We start from the raw sequence: 19,008 nt of genomic DNA, 5'->3' as shown, positions 1-19,008 counted from the left end.
GATAGGGAACGATCCTCACCCAATCAGATCCATCGGGACGGTTATTCGTTTCCAGTGACATTCCTAGTTCATCGTCATCGTTGGCCAGTCATTGTTCACTTTTTTGGTTAATGATTATCGAACGATCAGTCGTTAATCACTTATTTCCAACAATAATTATTGCACTGTGTATGTATCCTAACTCTTTAAAGGATTACAGATATTCTTTTTCCTCACCTATAGTAAAAAAAAATGTAAATAGCACCCCCTATCTGGGATCTGATATTAAGAAACTTTACCTTTAGCACCATGCTGTAGTTGGGTCACTGGGTATAATTTCAGCTGGAAAGTAAACCCTGGGCCTGATTTATTAAAGCTTTCCAAGACTGGGAAAAAAAAGCTAAATGCAGGTGGTCCTGGTGGGGTAGTTGTACTTTAAGCTGTTAGTGGTAACTTGTTTTAAAACACCTAATTCCTTTTTGAATGTTTCATTTAAATAAGAGTGTTGGGATTTTTAGTGAAACATATTTTTTTTTTCCTAGCATAGAGTCCCCACAATGCATCTGTTTTCCTATTATTTTTCCTAATTTCATACACAATTGTCATTTTTGTTATCTCTCACAGACAATGTGTGCTCATTCTGCCTGGCAAGTCAGCCTTTCATGGGGTTAGGGTGTTATCTGCTTTCTCTGCAGGCTAGAGGTTGGCAGGAGAGCTTACATGGCTGTGGAAAAAAGAAAGAGCTGTGATTGGCAAAGACACAGAGCAGGTGGGAACAATGGGGACTGACGTAATCAAATATTAAGGATTTAAAGGAATATAGTGCTGTTTTTAGAAATTCCTAATGCAGTAAATGGCATAAAGCAAAACACTAAGCAAAACAGCTAAATAAAAATTTGAAATACTTACTTGTATGTAAGACAATTTATCAGCGAAAGGATTTGTGGGTTTCTTTAGCCAGTTTTGTGATCCATGTTTTTGTGATCACTTACACGTGTTTCCTGGTTAAGAAGCAAATATAAATGCATTTTGACTTTGTATCCAGTATTGATGTATCAAGTTTAAAAAAAACCTCTGTAAGGGTAACAGTGATTGTTTGATAATCCAGCTAGATATTACAGCAACGTTGTGTATTCTCCACTCAAATTGTTAAAATAATTTGGATGACGAAAACAACAGCTCAGCTGAAAAGCCCCGTTACAGTAAGCAAAAACATGCTGAACTGATAGAAGTATGGTATTTCTATTTTGAATGGGAATATAAAGTTAAATTACTTGACAACTTTTTACATGCCTTGGACAACCCAGGGGAGAGATTACCAAACAACAGTTTAGGCTAGAATTCCTACATGTCCATAGTAGACACCACACCGAAGTGCTGAAGGTTCTTAAGGATTAAACCCTTAAACAGCTATAACAACACTTCTATGCTGTTATGGTTTTGAATATTTAGAAGGCCATGCATTATATTATGACCGATTTGGTAAGCTGCTTTCCAAAGCAAAATATGCAATATGGATGTAGACTGGAAAGGGATTTTATGAATTATTTTATTAGTACAATGAAGGCAATCAAGAGAATAATCTCCTACCCACGAAATAGAATGCAGATTGATGGGACTATTGGCAGAGCACTCGCAGACAAAGGCAACAGTTGGCCCCTATGCAGAACTGATTTGGGGCCACTATTGACTGGGAAAGGTCCAGAGCCCATATGCACCAGCACAGCATGCACTTCCCTATGTCCTCCCCCGAAGGAGCAGTTCCAATCTGCTTATCAATGTTGCCAACTACTTTTAAAATCATTGATAGTAAAAAAAAAAAAAAAAGTGTTTATAAACTTTTAAGTAGAAGAACTCCTAAAAAAAATTAACTTTTTCATTTTGTTGCCCTTTCAACTTTTTGTTCTCTCTGCACAACACATTCCATTACATTTGAGAAGGGGCCATAAAAACTGTCAGCTAATAATAGCTAAGAACTCACTTTTTGAGACTTATCAGGCAAAAATAATTCAAATTCATTTTACTTAGGTAAGTGGACCTTCAAGATAACTTCCAGGTGAGTAGCGCCAGTGCAATTTGGCTGGGTGGCTGTCATTAGGAAAAAGACATCAGTTAACGCTCGTCAGATCAATGAACTCGTCCCTCTTTCATGTTTCTCAGCTTTAAGTTATTTTTAATGTCAGAACATGGCAAACGCCTTGGGATTGGCGATCGTTGGGCTTTTAATATAAATTAGCAAATTATTTCCATGTTAATAGACACCGAGCCGCCCACTCTTCGAGACCCCAGGTGCTGTAATCAGAGTTAAAATGAAACGTCGCCCTCGTGCAAAACAGCTTCATTTGCATAATTAACGGGTGCCGGCAGCTAATGAGAGAGTTATTATTGGGAAGGAAAGGCAGTAAATGAGGGACTAGTCACTGGAAGGGTTGGAGGAAGGATGGGATATGTTTTTGGGGGGACATCTATCCACCTGCAATTGTGTCTGTCAACGATACCTACTTTTAATGAGGGCACAGTGGTGGACAGAGGGATCAGATGACAAAAAGATGGACACAGAATGCACAGGTTTTGTTTATAAGTGTCATGTCCCCAGTGCAATGAAAGTGCAAGTGGTACAGCTCTTTAAGTCCTGTCACCAGATCTCTAATTCCTTCAGCACTGCAAAATCTCCCCCTCCCAATTCACTACTGTCATCATCTTCCTTCTTTAGAACTCTCACCAGGAAAAACTGCAGAGCTCATTCCCCCGCCATCAGAAAAGCTGTCAGTATACCACCCTACATCTCTCACTCCATATTCTCATCATCCTGCAGAAATAATCAGCCTGGCAGACGCTTATTATCTCTCTATTCTCTCTAAGGCTTTCATCATCCTGTCCTACAACTCTCAACATTCAATTTTATGGCTCACATCTCTCTGCCTTACAAATCTCACCATCCTGCACTGTGGCCCTAACCGTCCTGCCTAACATCTCTTGCCATCCTGATATATGAATTACTTCATCCTGTCCTGTGGCCCTAACCATCCTACATACCCATCTTCCTCTTGGCACTTTTTATGATTGTCCTGCTCCATAAATCTTACCATTCTTACGTGAAGATCCTACTGTTCTACAACTCCAACCATTTCCCCACTCTTTACTTTTTCTCAACAGTCTTGCACTCCACAGTTGAACTAGAACTTTTTTTCTATTCTCCTGCTCCACAGTCTTTACCATGCAACTGCTCTAAACATCATACTATTCTCTACTGCTCCAAAACTTGTTTTCAACCCTCCCTCACTTCAACAATTACTAGATCCCCACTATACAAGTCAACTGTCAGTTCTGGCAGTAGGCAAATTGAAATCCCTCCAGTTTCTTGAGAGAAAATTGGTTCTTTAAGATGTATTTAGCAGATCAAATAATTCCCCTATTCTATTGCAATTCCCAAGTCTACTTTCACCCTAAATGTAAAACTTTCATCATTTTGTGTTTCATACTACTTTCACCCACAAACTGTACTACTCATCTCTTCTTTCTCTATAAACATCTCCTTGAAACCTCTCACTTCCCAATTGTTTTCATATTGTGGAACAATTTCAAGTCTTGTAAATAGGTAAGCATAGACATTACAGATTGCATCTTCATCCAGCTGATGTCATTTTTTCAGCAGAACTGCATGAAGGTTTTCTATAGAAGAATTTCTCCCAACAAAATTGCTGGTTAGGTCAATAGACCCCAGAGAATACACTGACTAGTGTGGTGAGGGAGTAAAGACAAGCTAAGTATATGCTGAGATTAGGTTGAATAGCAAACCTGTTTCTTTGCTGAGCGAGCATATGTTTGCTTTAGGACAGGCATGATCATCTTAAGTGATAAAGAAGGCCAAATAATTTTAATAAATCTTCATAATGCCAGGTTATGTTTATTTATAACCACACCTACATGTTTCTATAAAATATATTGCAGTACTTTTTAATTATGGAAACAATTACATTTTATTTTTATAGTGAATGAGTCATAAAATGTTTCTTGACATATTGGCTGCAAAGTATGTAAGGCAGTTTAGCCTTTATCCACGGGGAATAGCTACAACCTTTAAATCCAGCAAAACACCAGGGAACAATCCTGCTTCAAGTCTAATCTATAACCAATAGGAAAAATTCAGAGGCAATTGACCACACATAAAGTAAGGGATGACTTCCCAGCAAAAACACAAAGATGTTATATCTTTTCTGCAAACAATAATGTTTTGGCTACATTGAGTACAGTATGCATAATAAAATGTCTTAATATTGCAGTCTAGTAATTCTAATATTTCCTTGTATATTATGTGTACTAGCACATAGAGGACAATGTAGATACCCCTTAGATATGTAGGCTTCCCACTTAAGCTGCGTACACACGGCAAATTTTTCTCGCCCGATAATCGGTATCGGCCAATTATCGGGCGAAAATCTGCCGTGTGTACAGTCGGTGTCGTCCATCGTCCGACGACCGTCCTGGCGGATCCATGGACGATGGATGACGACCGATCCTAATGAAAGGGAAGAGGACAGCGCGCAGCAGGGTGCCGCTCCGTCGCTCTCCCCCTCCCCTCTCCATAGAGCATGAACGGTGCTGTATGTACAGCATCGTTCATGCATCGTGCAGTCTTTTCTCGTTGGAAAGGATCGTGAAAGATCCTTTCCAACGAGAAAAATTGCAGGTGTGTATGCAGCTTTAGTAGTAGTGCACAATGGTTGTGAATGAACACACAAAGTAATCTTCCAGCTTGTTGGATGATTTGCACCTGGAGTCTCTGCATCAGTACATGGAGAGTTGGCACATCCAGCAAAGCTGGCACATCCAGCAAAAAAATCTAGTTAGAGTTTAAAATAAAAACTATAACAATTCATTTGCACTAACTAAAATATCTAATGTTTACCCTTAACAATGACTAGGCCTGAATGTGAAAATCCGTGCTCAGCCGTGGGCAGCCTATGAGACCCCTGAATGGCAGCGGTGGATGGAAGTGCGTTGATTTGCCGGGTCAGTGTTTTCCTACCCAAGTTTTTCCTCCCACTAGAACGACCACATGCAAATACGAAAATAAAAGGTTTCCCCCTTCTCGCTACTGCTCTACTCCCATCCCAAGAAGCTGCCAGTTTGCAATCATAACACCGAAGGAAAATAACCGGCCGAGAGGAATCAATGAAATCTATCTCCCTGTTTTGCACCTATCCCGCTGTGCCTGGAAAGGGGGAACTGAGGGGGGAGGAGGCAGGGCTTTTGAAAAGCAGACCTTTTGCAGAGCGGCGAGCCCAGAAAAGCCCGCTGCTCCCGCTAGCTACCCCTCCTGTCCTTCCGTCTTGCAAAGGTTCATAATTGCCTCTCAATTGTTCAACTCAATTAAAGCCAAATAGTCCCTGCCAGGCGGGGGATTCAGGCTGCACAAAAAGAACTCATTCCGAGGCCGGAGGAAGAGGGTAGGAGGGGTAAGAAGACTGGATGGCATTTTCAATTACCAGCAGATTTAGTGCAATTTGGCCTTTTTTCTGAGACTGCCTCATGCTGGGAATGAAATGGGAGACTGAATCTGCAAACTTGTGCTTTTGCTACATTTAGGTGGAGCGGAGAAGGGGGAAGCCTGGGTATCACAGACCTAAATGGAAGTAACCCTCGCAATGCTGGGCCAAATTGCCGACGGCATAAAAGAAAAACATATTTTGTAATTTTTACTGACAAGATTACTATTCAGTTTATTGAATTTACATAGATTTCATGCAACCCCTATGCCAGCAAAGTTGAGGAGGAACACTTGAAACTCGTTGAGAAATTCTTTGCTTTAATTTCAGTTTAATTTTACTACATACGGTAGAAACATTTAAGTAATATAAATAGGAGTAATTGTCTTTATGGTACAAGTTACACTATATTATTGTTAAACATTTGTGATCATCTTGGGAGAAATATTATTTGTACAACAGATGTTTATCCTGTTGAACAATAAATGACTAAAAGGAAAGATTGCTACTGTTTCCATACAGGGAGGACACACACCATCAATTTGTTCTCACCCCTTTCCATATTACCCTTGGAAACAATCAGTTCCAGCAACTATAATTAGGTATTTGTATGCAACTTAAGAGTCAAGACAATTTTTGAGGGTTACGACATTAGGGTTAGGTTTTAACATGAGGTCTAGGAAAAGGTTCAGGTAAAAGAAATCCCTCCCTACTACTACATAAAACTTACATCACTGACTATATAATTTTCGATCATGTATTTCGTTTCACCTTCTAAGGCACAAAAGATCCGGAATGGCTTTCTATAATTCCAATAACAAAATTAAATAAAAAAAAAAAAAACAGGAAGATTAACACGTGGGGAAAGGAAACTTTTTGACAAATTTTCAGCTTAAAAAATCTACATTAATTAAAAAGGGACTACAAAAATCATCACAAAAATAATAATTGTAAATGGAATAGACTAACATCAAATAGGGAAACCAATATCAATAAAAGCAAAATCAGCATGTTTAGCAGGTAAAGTTGAACTCCAGGCAAAAAACACATCAGAAATACAGACATTAGTACTTTTTTTTTCTGTTTAGCCAGCCTTGCGCTTCGGAAACTCTTGTAAGTAGCACAGCTAAGCTGGTGACCTTACATTGCCTCTCTGCTACTAATCAATAAAGGCTGGTCACCAACATTCTCCTATCCTTCTGGTAGGACAATAATGAACCCTTAACACTAATGTGTTCCATTATTTTCATTATTTTACACTGCTAAGAGAAAGCTCCTGTTCAGAAGTCAGCATTTTGCATGTAGAAGAGCTTTATTGACTCACATTGCTGGCCCTGCTTCTACCAGTATGAATCTAGCTATGTGGGGGATTACAGGAATCTATCAGAGAAACAGATTTGGGTATTTATAGCAGCTACATGTGAAATATTTTTTTATATAAAAATATCTGACGTTCGTGATTTTTGTTGTTACATCATTATACCTAATTAGCCAGTATTGTTTTCAATGCATGCACAATGTTACAACTTTCAGTCCCATCTCATAAAATCATCTTTTAAAAGAACAAACTTGTTTGAAAATTCTAAATGATCAGTCTTAAGCTGCGTACACACGTCAGATTTTTCTCGCCCGATAATCGGCATCGGCCAGATATTGGGCGAGAATCTGGCATGTGTGCAGTCGGCGTCGTTCATCGTCCGTGGATCCGTCCTGTCGGATCCACGAACGATGGACGACGAGCGATCCTAATGCAAAGGAAGGGGGAGAGCTCGCAGCAGGGTGCTGCTCCGTTGTTCTTCCCCTCCTCTCTCCATAGAGCAGAACAGTGCTGTATGTACAGCACCTTTCATGCATCGTGTAGTCTCTTGTCGTTGGAAAGGATTGTGAAAGATCCTTTACAACGACAAAAATTGCACGTGTGTGCGCAGCTTTATAGACAAGGATAATAAGCTAAGGTCATGCTGCTGAAGAATGACGAATTCTAAGCCTCCTGTATCTAATGACATTATTTTATCTTTATGGTCATCTTTATTGACACAGCTGTGTAAAAAATGTGACACCTAAAGATTGGGTTTTGGAAAAGATTTGGGTTGGACCCTTGCGGATGTGGTCAGCAGCAACTACAAAAATAGAGGATAAAAAGAATTTTATTCAGCTGCAACACTCTTCTCTTCCAGAATAAGGCCAGCAGGGTGGAAATGATTAATCCCATGACACAGTGCTCTTTATAAATTTACATGGCGGCCCTTTTCATCCACACACTGTATATAAACAGTGTAATGTCAATGTGGGCCTGACTCAGGGAAAGCGGCAAGCTGTAATTGGATTCAGGGGGACTTAATTAAGAATTAAAGAAAACAGAATGTAAATGGAACCCATTGATGCTGCCTGCTCTCTGTAGGTCCCAAGGAAGTGTGATTCGATTCATTGGTGGGCCTGGTAGAACAAGCAACTTGCAATTTCCTGGGTTGGAGCTGCACACCATCTAGTGGGCGGAAAAAAAGTATTGTGTGTACGGTACCTAAAGCAAACTCCTTCAAACACATTAATGAAAAGCATGTACAATATGATAATTGGAAGATCAGCTGTATGAAAAATACAAAGTTAAATCAATATTTTTTTTATTTTTGTGGAAAAATCAAACAATTATTGCTAGGTCACAAAATTAGAATAAATTGGACTGAAGATCTTGTTTCTGGTGGCAATTAATCACTTCTATTTGAAAAATCATTTAAAAAGATCATACCTATGATTGATCAGTCAGTTATGTGTATGGTCAACGTTATTCTTATTTACTTTATAGAATCACTAACAGAACTATGTATCCAGTTAAATGTCCTAAAATTTGACATGCACATGCTTGCATTCAGTAAAGTAGCATTCAGAAGATCAAGATAGTATTGAAAGAATAAGAATGACAGCCCTGGATCATGCAACATCAAAAACAAGCCAGCAATGGTAGCTTCTATATATGTATATGATTGGGTTCCCTATAGGACATTTTAAAAAAGTTCAACTCTATAAAACAGATAATACATTTGTAGTGGACCCTAGGTTTTTAAATAGAAATCCCAGCACTAGATACAAATGGGTCTGACTGAGCAAATGAAACATGTAACATATTTTAGCTTACTAGTCCTTAGATATGTTTTTTTTTACTTTTTCAGAATGAGAACATTTTTCACAGCTCCTATAAACTACAGAACATCTCACGGAAGAACTGCACAGCTCAATACACATTGAATTTAAATTAGAACAAATCAAAAAGTTAGTGCTTAGTTGAATGAAAATGTATTATTAATGTTTAAATAGATGATAAAAATATGGGGATATTTATCTATAAACCAATAAACAATATGCTTATGGGTTAAAAGATGATTTAAAATGTCAGGCCAGCTTAGTGCATACCTTAGCTACCTTACAGCATAAGGTGTTAGTGCTCCACTTACTCAGATTTACACTGTTATGTCAGATAGTTGTGCAGTTTCACCTCACTTGTAATTTTTAAAGTAAACCAGGATTTACGCCTTCCAGAGCAAAATACCTTGTTTTGACAGTAAAAAATATCCCAGCCTTTCTCCATAAGCTAAAGTCTCTTTGTAAAACTAATAGTCATGTGTCAGCATGGAGAAATATTTAACTTTTGCACTGATGAGTGAAGTGCTAATCTCAAGAGTGAACACAAACATCCGATTGGCACGTCAGGCTAGTGAAGGCCAAGGTCTGATTGGTTGGCAGGCCGTGCACTATTTACAGAGTAGGGCTTTGCATTGTTCTAAGACCCTGCTTTCTTCAGCTGAGTGTGGTCTTCAGGCAATGAAATATGCCCGGGCCTATTCTGGATTCCGTCCAGTGGACAAATCATGCTAATATCAGCTCACATGGGGTCAAATTCCAATTGACACTTAATTCACTGTAAAATAAACGCACGCTAATACTGTTTACAGTCTCAGCATAAACACTCCCGGCAAAATGCAACTTTAAAAGGGTTTTTTGTCACTGAATCAAAGAGCCCCTTCTGCACCATGCCAGCTGGGGTGTGAGGAGCTTTAAGGAGGTATTAGAAGAAAACAGAGGAACGTGAAATATGGGCTTGTGGGGTTTTACCTTGTCATGCATATTTCACTTGGACTTCTAGTAACCTTCGTAACTTTTGCAAACTTGTTTTTTTCATTATTCAGACCAAATGTGTGTTGTGAGGAACTTTGGCAGACATCCCCCTACCTGATGGTATTCCAGGGACTAATCAAACAAACTAAGGAGCTTTACCAGTGGTTTGCTATTTTTCTAAAAGATTTGGGCTTTATTGCTGTACAAACCAGTACTTATGGTGTCAGGACTGATAGTGAAGCACACAGAGGACCTATTCTATTAAAGCTCTTCAAGACTGGAGAAGATAGACTATATTTGGGAGATACATTTTGTAAGAATAGTTTGATATTAGTTGGCAAATGTTTTCAATCCTGGACCAGGCCCATTCTATGTTTGCTAGATTACCCAGGTTCACCCATGACAATCTTCAACTGCCCTGGAGAGCTATAAGTATGTGTGAGAAGGAATTCAGATCTTCTTAGTGTGATACCAAGGGCCAGCATTTATTTTAGAACTGCTTCTCGCCTGGTACTAGTAAACGGAACTGCAAAAAAGCTGATGTAGGTCAAATGCACCTCCTAAGAATTTAGGAGTGCAGAACCATCTCAAACTGATGTCAAAAACATTTGTCTATCGTAGCCCATCGACACTGCCCCAAAGGTCTTTCCTATAACATTTTGACTTAGCAGGTAGGATAGATATATCTTATCTTTCCCTTAAGATATGGTTATACTGTCGAACCTCTGTTCTCTTTAACTCCAGTGCAGCCTCATGAAGAAGGTTTGTCTGATCCAAATGATCCTGTTTATAACTGAAGTTTGGCCAAAGGCATTGTGAGATAGCAAGATTGTGCTTGCATGACCCTGCATTCTCCAAAACCTCCAGCGATCACCACACTGCACCAACAAATGCTAATTATGTCTAATACTAAAATATTTCTGTATTCTACTGTCTATTATAGATATATAGTACATAAAGTTACTTTTCCCCAGACAACTTACTAAATCAGTTTCTTGTTTGTCTTCTATTTAATGCATTTCATGAATATTTACCTCTAGTGAGTTAAAACTGGCCTTGTGATATTAACTATTAAATGGTCATAGCTCTTCAAGCGGAGATTTCAGTGTCATGCATCTATGTGGAGGAGAAACAAGTCTAAAGTAGTTCAGACAGGTTTTTTCGGTTCTATTATAACCAAGCTAACTGCTGGATGTTGACACTAGCTAATGAGCTTTGGATCATTTTTGTGATGAAAAATCTATTTGCATTTTAACTTCAACTTTTAGGAAGATGGCCTCTCATACTCCTCAAGCACACTTTGATATAATGTACAATTCAGTTGAAGCAGCAAAACAACATCTAACCGTAAAAAAAAACAGAAAAATTCTGATTTATACTTCAAAGTTGGGATGGGTTTCTTCTCTCTAAATACTGTTGTCTACTTGCACCAAATAAGTTTACTGTAACTGTGACAAACTGCTATCGTTGATTCATCATTCCACAGCACATTGCTCCAGAAGGCCTGGTATTTGTCTATGTGTTCCATCTTGAACTGTGGTTTTACTCTAAAAATCTATTTGGACAACAAAGGCTTTTTTTTCTAGCACAACTTCCATTATATAATGTTGGGATTGTTGAAGATTTTGTTTTATCATTAGTCACCCTTTTGCCTGAAGTTGTTGGCTACCCAGTCCTGTTCAACTTTAGTAGTCCTTAAAATTCATTAGAAGTCATTTAAAATCTATTGTACAATATTTACAGTTACAAAAAAATAAAAGTTATCAAACTTTAGAAATCCTTATCTAAACTCAAAGCATTAAAACCATTCTTTCTTAGGGCCCCACTGAATTTTTTTTGATAATAAAGCAGACCTAAGCTAAAAATTTTTACTTTACATATTTACATAAAAGGGTAGACAACCGTTTTATTTAAAAAAAAAAAAGGTGAAGCCCCTCCCCTTTTTTCTTTATCGCCACAGTGATATAGACAGAATGGGAGCACAGAGCCTCCTCGGATACCTATGTCATGCTTACCGGGATGACAGCATCATGATTTGGGGCAGAAGGAGCTTTTTCTTCAATGGGAAAATAAAATGCTGATCTTACGCATGAGCAGTGAGAGTGGCGCTCTTTTTTTTCCCATTTACCACAGGTTATGTCATCTGTACGAGGTTGGGTGACGTTGGCCGAAGCAGGAAGAACAGGAAAGAAGATGGTGGCACCCCGCGGTTCCTCTGCACAGGGATGACGATGGATAACTAGACGCTGCGGAACCCAATCCAGGAAACCTCCTCCGGGATCAACAGATCTGCGGAAGCAAAGGAGAGTGAGTTTATACATGAGTATGCTATGGAGGTTCCTCATTCTCAATATGGAACACCATATTCTATTCCATTGGTTTAAAGTGGCAGCAAATGTAGGGTTGTACTTATTTATCCATGTGAAAAATCTAGATTATCCTTAATTTAGATTATGAAAAAGAATACACCCTGTCAAATGTATGTGTCAAATTTATTGGATTGAGTATATCACCATTAACTGAAGTACTTTTTTTTTTATGATGTACCTACTTTTTTTAAATGAGCCTTCTAAAAACCCTTCTGTTACAGTTCACTTCTCAAGCTTCAACATGATTGTCAATTCTTGTTTACTGAACATTTTAATTTCCCCCAAAGCAAAATTGGCAAAAATCCAGTTTGCTGATGATCCACAAAATCTAGCCTAACTCTTTATACTCCACCCAAAATAGCTTTTTACTAGATTTTATTATATATATGAAGATAGCTCTGGGCTAGTCTAACAACAGCTGGTTCATCACATAGGACATTTGCATTAAGCGGATTAGGGTATTCAGGAATCTGTTTATATTGTTGCTACAGGGGGCAAAGATCATGCACATTGCACAGCAGCTGCCTGCTGAATTTATTAGGAAGACTTTTCACTCACGCTGGTCACTAATTTGTGGATATTAGTTTAGAAAAATGTTAAAGAGGAACTCCAGTAAAAAACAAACAGTATTTAATGCTGGAATATTACTCTTAAACTGTTTATAAGATCCTTTCTTTTTATTACACTGCAAATACTTACTTGCTTCTGTGCTTCATACAACATCTTATTTACCTTTAAGTTAGACATTTTTTTAAGCTTTCAACAATGTTTTAGTGGTAGTCTCAGTTGTAGAACCTGAAATGTGTCAAAACCACCACAAGACAATAGAATTATGATTGTTTTCACAGAGCATGATGGAATTGTAATGCATAGAAGGAATGTTTCAGGTGTCATGTATGCAAATGTACTGGAAGACATGCGAATAGCATGTCCATTGCTGCTCTATCCATGTCCAGTTACAAAGTAGGGGTAAGCGTCTTATGCATGACTGTCTAATCATCAGTCTAACTACAATGTAAGATGGAGATGTGTATATCTCAGGCCTATATAGACAGAAACACAAATTTTTTAGCATCTTGTAAATTTGCATATAGATTTATATAAGTAAATATTTATTGGTTCCTCATATGGACTAGAAGCAAGCTTTGTTTTATAGTTGTTTTAAGGGAAGCAACAACACCATTTTAGAAGAACATTCGGAGGAGCCTGGATAAAGATGAATGGCGTTTAAAAGGTATTACCCTGTCCCATTTAGCTGCATGTGTAATCTGAGTTTCTGTAAACTACAGACATTTGTTAGCAGGGTATGCCTAATTTTATAGGGAAGCTGGTGCTCCACCTGCCACAGAGAGAACATTTCAATGCAATGTTTCATATTTATTTGTAGAAAAAAATTATATAATTATTTTTTTTTGTTCTAAATATAACAATGAAAAATGTATAAACATACACACATTTTGCCTTTAGGAGATCACTTTGTACTACTTTGAACTCTTAGGGGAAAATTCAGCTACTTCTTGCATTTGACCTTTTGGCTGAACAATTTATTTCTCAAGTTTGTGTTATCTGTAAGGAGTGGGTGATCTAAAGTAATTCACACAGTCTTTAACCTTTGCTGAATCCATTAATCTCAATTACTAATAGTAAGTAGCCTAATCTTAATCTTTAACATTGGATGATGTTTAAATCTTGTTTGTGTAGCCCCTGAATGCCAAGCTCACCCATTGAATGCCCTAACTATGGCTTGTTAACTACCAATGTACCATCTTGTTAGGTAGGTCAAAATTTGTATTTACTACGTACATCATGTACTATGTAATCATGCACATAAAAAGCACTGGTGTCTACTGAAGGGATGAAATAATTACCAGATAAAGCCATTTTTTCTAGTCTACATTTAGAGGTAGGTTAATACATTTTTACTAGATCCTTTCTATAATTATTCAAATATGCCTGTCCCCGATAGAAGCTTTGTTCTGATCTAGGCCTGTTGTCTGCAAGCAACTGCAGAGGAGTTTTTTTTATATTTATTGCCACCTGATGGGTAGAAATAAAGCTACAGTATAAACCTATTGACAAATTCTATGCCAGGGTAGGACCAGTTTATGTAGGGGTGTTGCTTTGGGCACCAAAAGGTCCAGTAACAGTAACCTAACCCTGCTTCTGGACAAACAATTTTCACCAGTCTAAGTGCATGGAATATGATAATGCAGGTTTACCTATACACAATATGGGTAATAGAAAGCTCTAAATGCATATGAAGTGCCCCACAGTATAAATCACCAACAACTCTTTTTCTAGTGCCAGACCTCTTTCTTGAACACCAATATTGTTCATGATTGAATGGTGAAATACATCTTGGAATGTCCACAATTGGCCCCCTATGTACAAACCATGCTTTTGATTTTGATCTCTGCTTAAGATTGTAAGGCTATTTCTAAGCAGACCCTTATCAGAGAAAGTTTCCAGTTTAAACGAAGATATTAATACAAGCAGCTTTTAGAGTAAAGATCTCACTATTTCAAATGGTAAATGACTGGTTGGAAGTCCTAAAACACAGCACACATGTGCAGGAGATTCTGCCTTTCTGATTGTTTTTCTTGGATAGAGGGAGACTGAAATTCCAATCAGATTCTTATCAGATGTACTTCATCATTTGTACACATGATACAACTTGTGTCCTTTCTTTGGATACACCTCCAATCTATCCACAACTGATCAGAACCCAAAAAATATTTTTTTTTTATGATGGGTTGACTGCCAAATTTCTTTCAAATCATGTCATTGTTTTATTGGATCAGACATCAAGCAGGAAGTGAAAATTGTCTCATGTGTATTAGTCCTAAGGATGCTTTGTGGTTTGTACTTTATTTCTACATAAATACATTATATGATCACATACTATACCTAAGTCAATACAACTCAATGCAAACAATGCATGTAAAAAAAACCTAGGTTACACAAATAAGCTTATCCTCAGTGTGTTTCCCACTGGGGAATCCTGAGACCCACCTAAGTCATATTTTAGTCACGTTAAACTCCCCCCCACACACCATCACCCCCATCTACTGCATTCAACAGCTGGTCCCCGGTGCAATTAATGTCAGACATCTGGCAGTCCGGGCTGAAATTCAAAGTCCCGGTCGGAGGGAGGAAGATGGGACTTTATTCTGCCTTAGACTGATAGAAGGAATCACAATTACCTGTAAAGCTCATTGCAGAGACTGCATGCCCACGTAACAAGCCCCGATCTATTGAAAAGCCAAAACCTAAAAATGTGAGCTCCAACATGTGTTTTAAAATATTTTGAAAGGTTAAGTACAGTAAACTCCCATCCCCTAATATTCCAATACTGAACAGGCATGATGTAGACTGGAAGACTCATTGGTCAACTTGTTAGACTGTGGACAGGCTTCCAATTGAGGCTTCCAATGAAGGCCAAATGCACATACATATGAACAGCATAGATGATTAGTGCTGTTTTGCAACTATGGTGGGTCTGGGCATTGGGGAGTTTGTTTAATAGTTGGGAATTTCTATTAGATTCACCTGGTAGTATGGCTCTTCCCCACAAGTCATCTTGGTGGCTCTGTTAGAGACTTAGTCCCATAGCTGTTCTACAGCAGTGTGCGACAGAAGTGGTTCTAAAGCTACGTACACACTTCCAATTATTATCGTTGGAAAACGAACGACGAACGATCCTGCACGATATCTACGAACGATCGTATAGCACCGATCCTGCACATAGAGATAACGACACGATCGTTCGTAGATATTGTACACACAATAGATACGATCGTTTGAGCAATAGAGGAACTATGTGCACGACAGGAAAGTGAACGAACGTTCGTTCATTACGCATGCTCAGATCATGGACGATCAACGAACGACCGTACACACGAACGATGTTCAACGATCGTCGTCCAATCCGATCCGCCGGTCCGGTCGTTCGTTTCCAACGACTTTCCTCGTTCGTCGGCGTCGTTGGTTACTTTTTTACGAACGATTTTTTGCCCAATCGATCGTTCGTCGTTCGTTTTGAACGATAAAAATTGGAAGTGTGTACGCACCTTTAGTTAGGCTATCCTGTATATTATTGATCCCCCAGTGTTACCTCTTTCCAGCAAACATTTGTCAACCATTAGTTAGGCTTCCACTCAATGGCAGGTGACCCGAAATACAGAGTATAAGTGACAACTTGTCTTCACCAGAGTTATTCGCAAGGGGTAGTGGGCCAACAGCCCTAATATCTGTAGGACTGCTTTGCTGCACAACGCCACTTGGTTGCAGCCATACGACTCTCCCTGCCAGAGGTGTGCTGGAACTATGGTTTAAGAGCTGGAATGGCTGACAGAAGCTGTAGATCAAGGCAGACTGTGGTCAGGAGTAATGGCAATCAGGAATGGGATGTTAAAGCAGGTTGAGGTCAGGGCTGGTGGTAAAGGACAATGAGCCTAGGTCATAAAACAGGTAATCAGATACAGGACAGTGCTGGTAAGTGTTGTGAGCATACACCTGCCGAGGATCCAGCAACATCTGCCTTTCCAGCCTTATGCAGTAACCACAACCACAATGCAGAAGTTATGGATAGAAGGTTTTTGAAGGTGAGCTTATTTGCAAGTTGCTCTGCAGTGGCTGCAGCTACAGAGGTAAATGGGGACTTGTTCTAAAGTGTATTTACTGCTTCTTTCGAATATCCTAAATCCTAAATAAAAGTCTGCCCACAGTTCTACTTCAAGAGAAACACTGCGGTACTAATTTAACATATGTGCTTTCCTGAAAAAAAGGATACACAGGAGGAGGAATTCTGCTGATGTGTGCGACATTGCAGGGGGGATCCTTTTGAAACTGGTGAAGATGATTGATGTCAATCATCCAAATATGATACAACTTTGCAGCATATATTATCATTAATTTTGACTGTGCACAAGCTAAAATGTACAGCCTCTGAATTTTTTTCCTGGAAATGGCATTGCATTATATTTTGATATTGCACTAAGATGATGTTTTTTGGCCAGTACCGATATTAATAAGGCTTAGTAGCATGGTTCTTCTCTAAATGACGGTAATGGTGATTTACAACAATCATTGAGACGCCACTCTGGCTAATACTCCTGCAATTTAATAGCATTTGAAAGACCAGCGGTCCTTTTCCAAATTCATCCTTTTAAATTTACATTTTCCCATGTCTAGAATCGACATCACCTATGATTTCATCTCTCTGTCTTTTATTGCTTGTCACTTCCCCAGCTCCTGTCGCTAAACCTTTCGGTCAATTTTGAAAATTAAGGCATTTTAAGAAGTCATTAGGGACCTACGCTGTCATATCTCCCTGTGTATACCTCCTTCACCCTTTCTGGCTTATTAATTAGGCTCTTTTTGACAATTTAAATGATGTTCCTGAGGGTCCTACGCTATTATTAACACTTCTCTCTGAGAGCAGTTTAATATTCTGTTTAAGAATGTAAAAGGCATAAGAGGAAGGTGATGATAGTCCCCATAAACCTCCCCTCTCTTCTACAAGTCCGCTGTGCTATATTCAGTGTATCCAACAGGCTGCGCTCATGTCAACGGATCATGGATTGTCTTTATTGAAGTGTCAAGAGAGCAAAGGATTCTGGGACTAAGTGGCCCAATACATTGTACCTCTTTATTATTTTTTGTTATTTGATCATGTTGATGGCAGCAACAAGACAACTCACCTGCTTTTTTAGCATTGCATTACTGGTAAAAACAATGAGGAATCTACAGAGAGAATGCAACAAACTGGGAACTTCACTAATCTGGAAAATAAGGCAGCAATGCTGTAGAAAAAGATGATGGTTTCATTGCTCCCTTAGTGATCTGGTAGTGGAACTGAACTCCTTGGTGCATTTCTCTTTTGTAAGTTTACTTGCATGTCTCTTTTGTCAGATAACTCTTCCTCTGGTGCTTTTTTGTTTTCCCATCTTTAGAATGGCCATGCACATTACAATCTTCTTAAGATCTACCATAATTTAGAACTACCATAATCTGATTCCAGATGTATCCTCAGTTTGTCCTCAAAATAACTACAGTATCTTTCGTAAACCTAATTGGATGCACAACAATTGTACAACTACATTGAATAGTGTTTAGTATTAAAAAAATTGACACAGACTATTTAAATTTAACATTTCCCATCTACTGGGTACTGGTATGAGGCATGTACTGAGCACTGAGATCTGTACTGACTTCTTTATAGGTTGCTGGTATCAGTCATGTACTGACCACTAAGATCTATATTATCCCATCTACAGGGTGCTGGCACCAGCCATATACTGAGAACTAAGATCTATATTGTCCCATCTAGTGGGTACTGGTACCAGCCATGTACCAACCTTTAGGATCTATATTGTCCCATCTACTGGGTTCTGGTATCAGCCATATCTATATCTATATTATCTATATTGTCCCATTGACTGGGAAATGGTGTCAGCCATGTACAAAGCACTAAGATCTGTGCTGACTCCTTTGCTTGGTTCTGGTATCAGTCATGTACTGACCACTAAGACCTATATTGTCCCATCTATTGGGTGCTGGTATCAGCCATGTAATGACAACTAAGATCTATATTGTTTCATCTACTGGGTACTGCTATCAGTCTTGTACTGCACACTAAAATCTATAATGTTTCATCTACTGAGTTCTGGTATTAGTCATGTACTGACCACTAAGATCTATAATGTCCCATTCACTGGGTGAGTTGTGTCAGTCATGTACTAAGCATTAAGATCTGTTCAGTCTCCTCAACTGGGTGCTGGAATCAGTCATGTACTAAGCATTTAGATCTATATTATTCTATCTACTGGGTGCTGGTATCAGTCATGTACTGATTACTTAGATCCATAATGTCCCATCTACTTGGTGATGGAGTCAGTTATGTACTAATCACTGAGATCTTTATTGTCCCATCTACTAAATGCTGGTATCAATCGTGTACTGACCACTAAGATCTTTAATGTCCTATCCACTGGGTGCTGTTATTAGCCATGTACTGACCACTTAGATCTATAATGTCCCGTCTACTGGGTACTTGTATC

Source organism: Pyxicephalus adspersus, chromosome Z (genome assembly GCF_032062135.1).
Source record: "Pyxicephalus adspersus chromosome Z, UCB_Pads_2.0, whole genome shotgun sequence".
NCBI classification, from domain to species: Eukaryota; Metazoa; Chordata; class Amphibia; order Anura; family Pyxicephalidae; genus Pyxicephalus; species Pyxicephalus adspersus.
The sequence above is the reverse complement of the archived record's forward strand: the minus strand, read 5'-3'. Positions refer to the sequence as shown.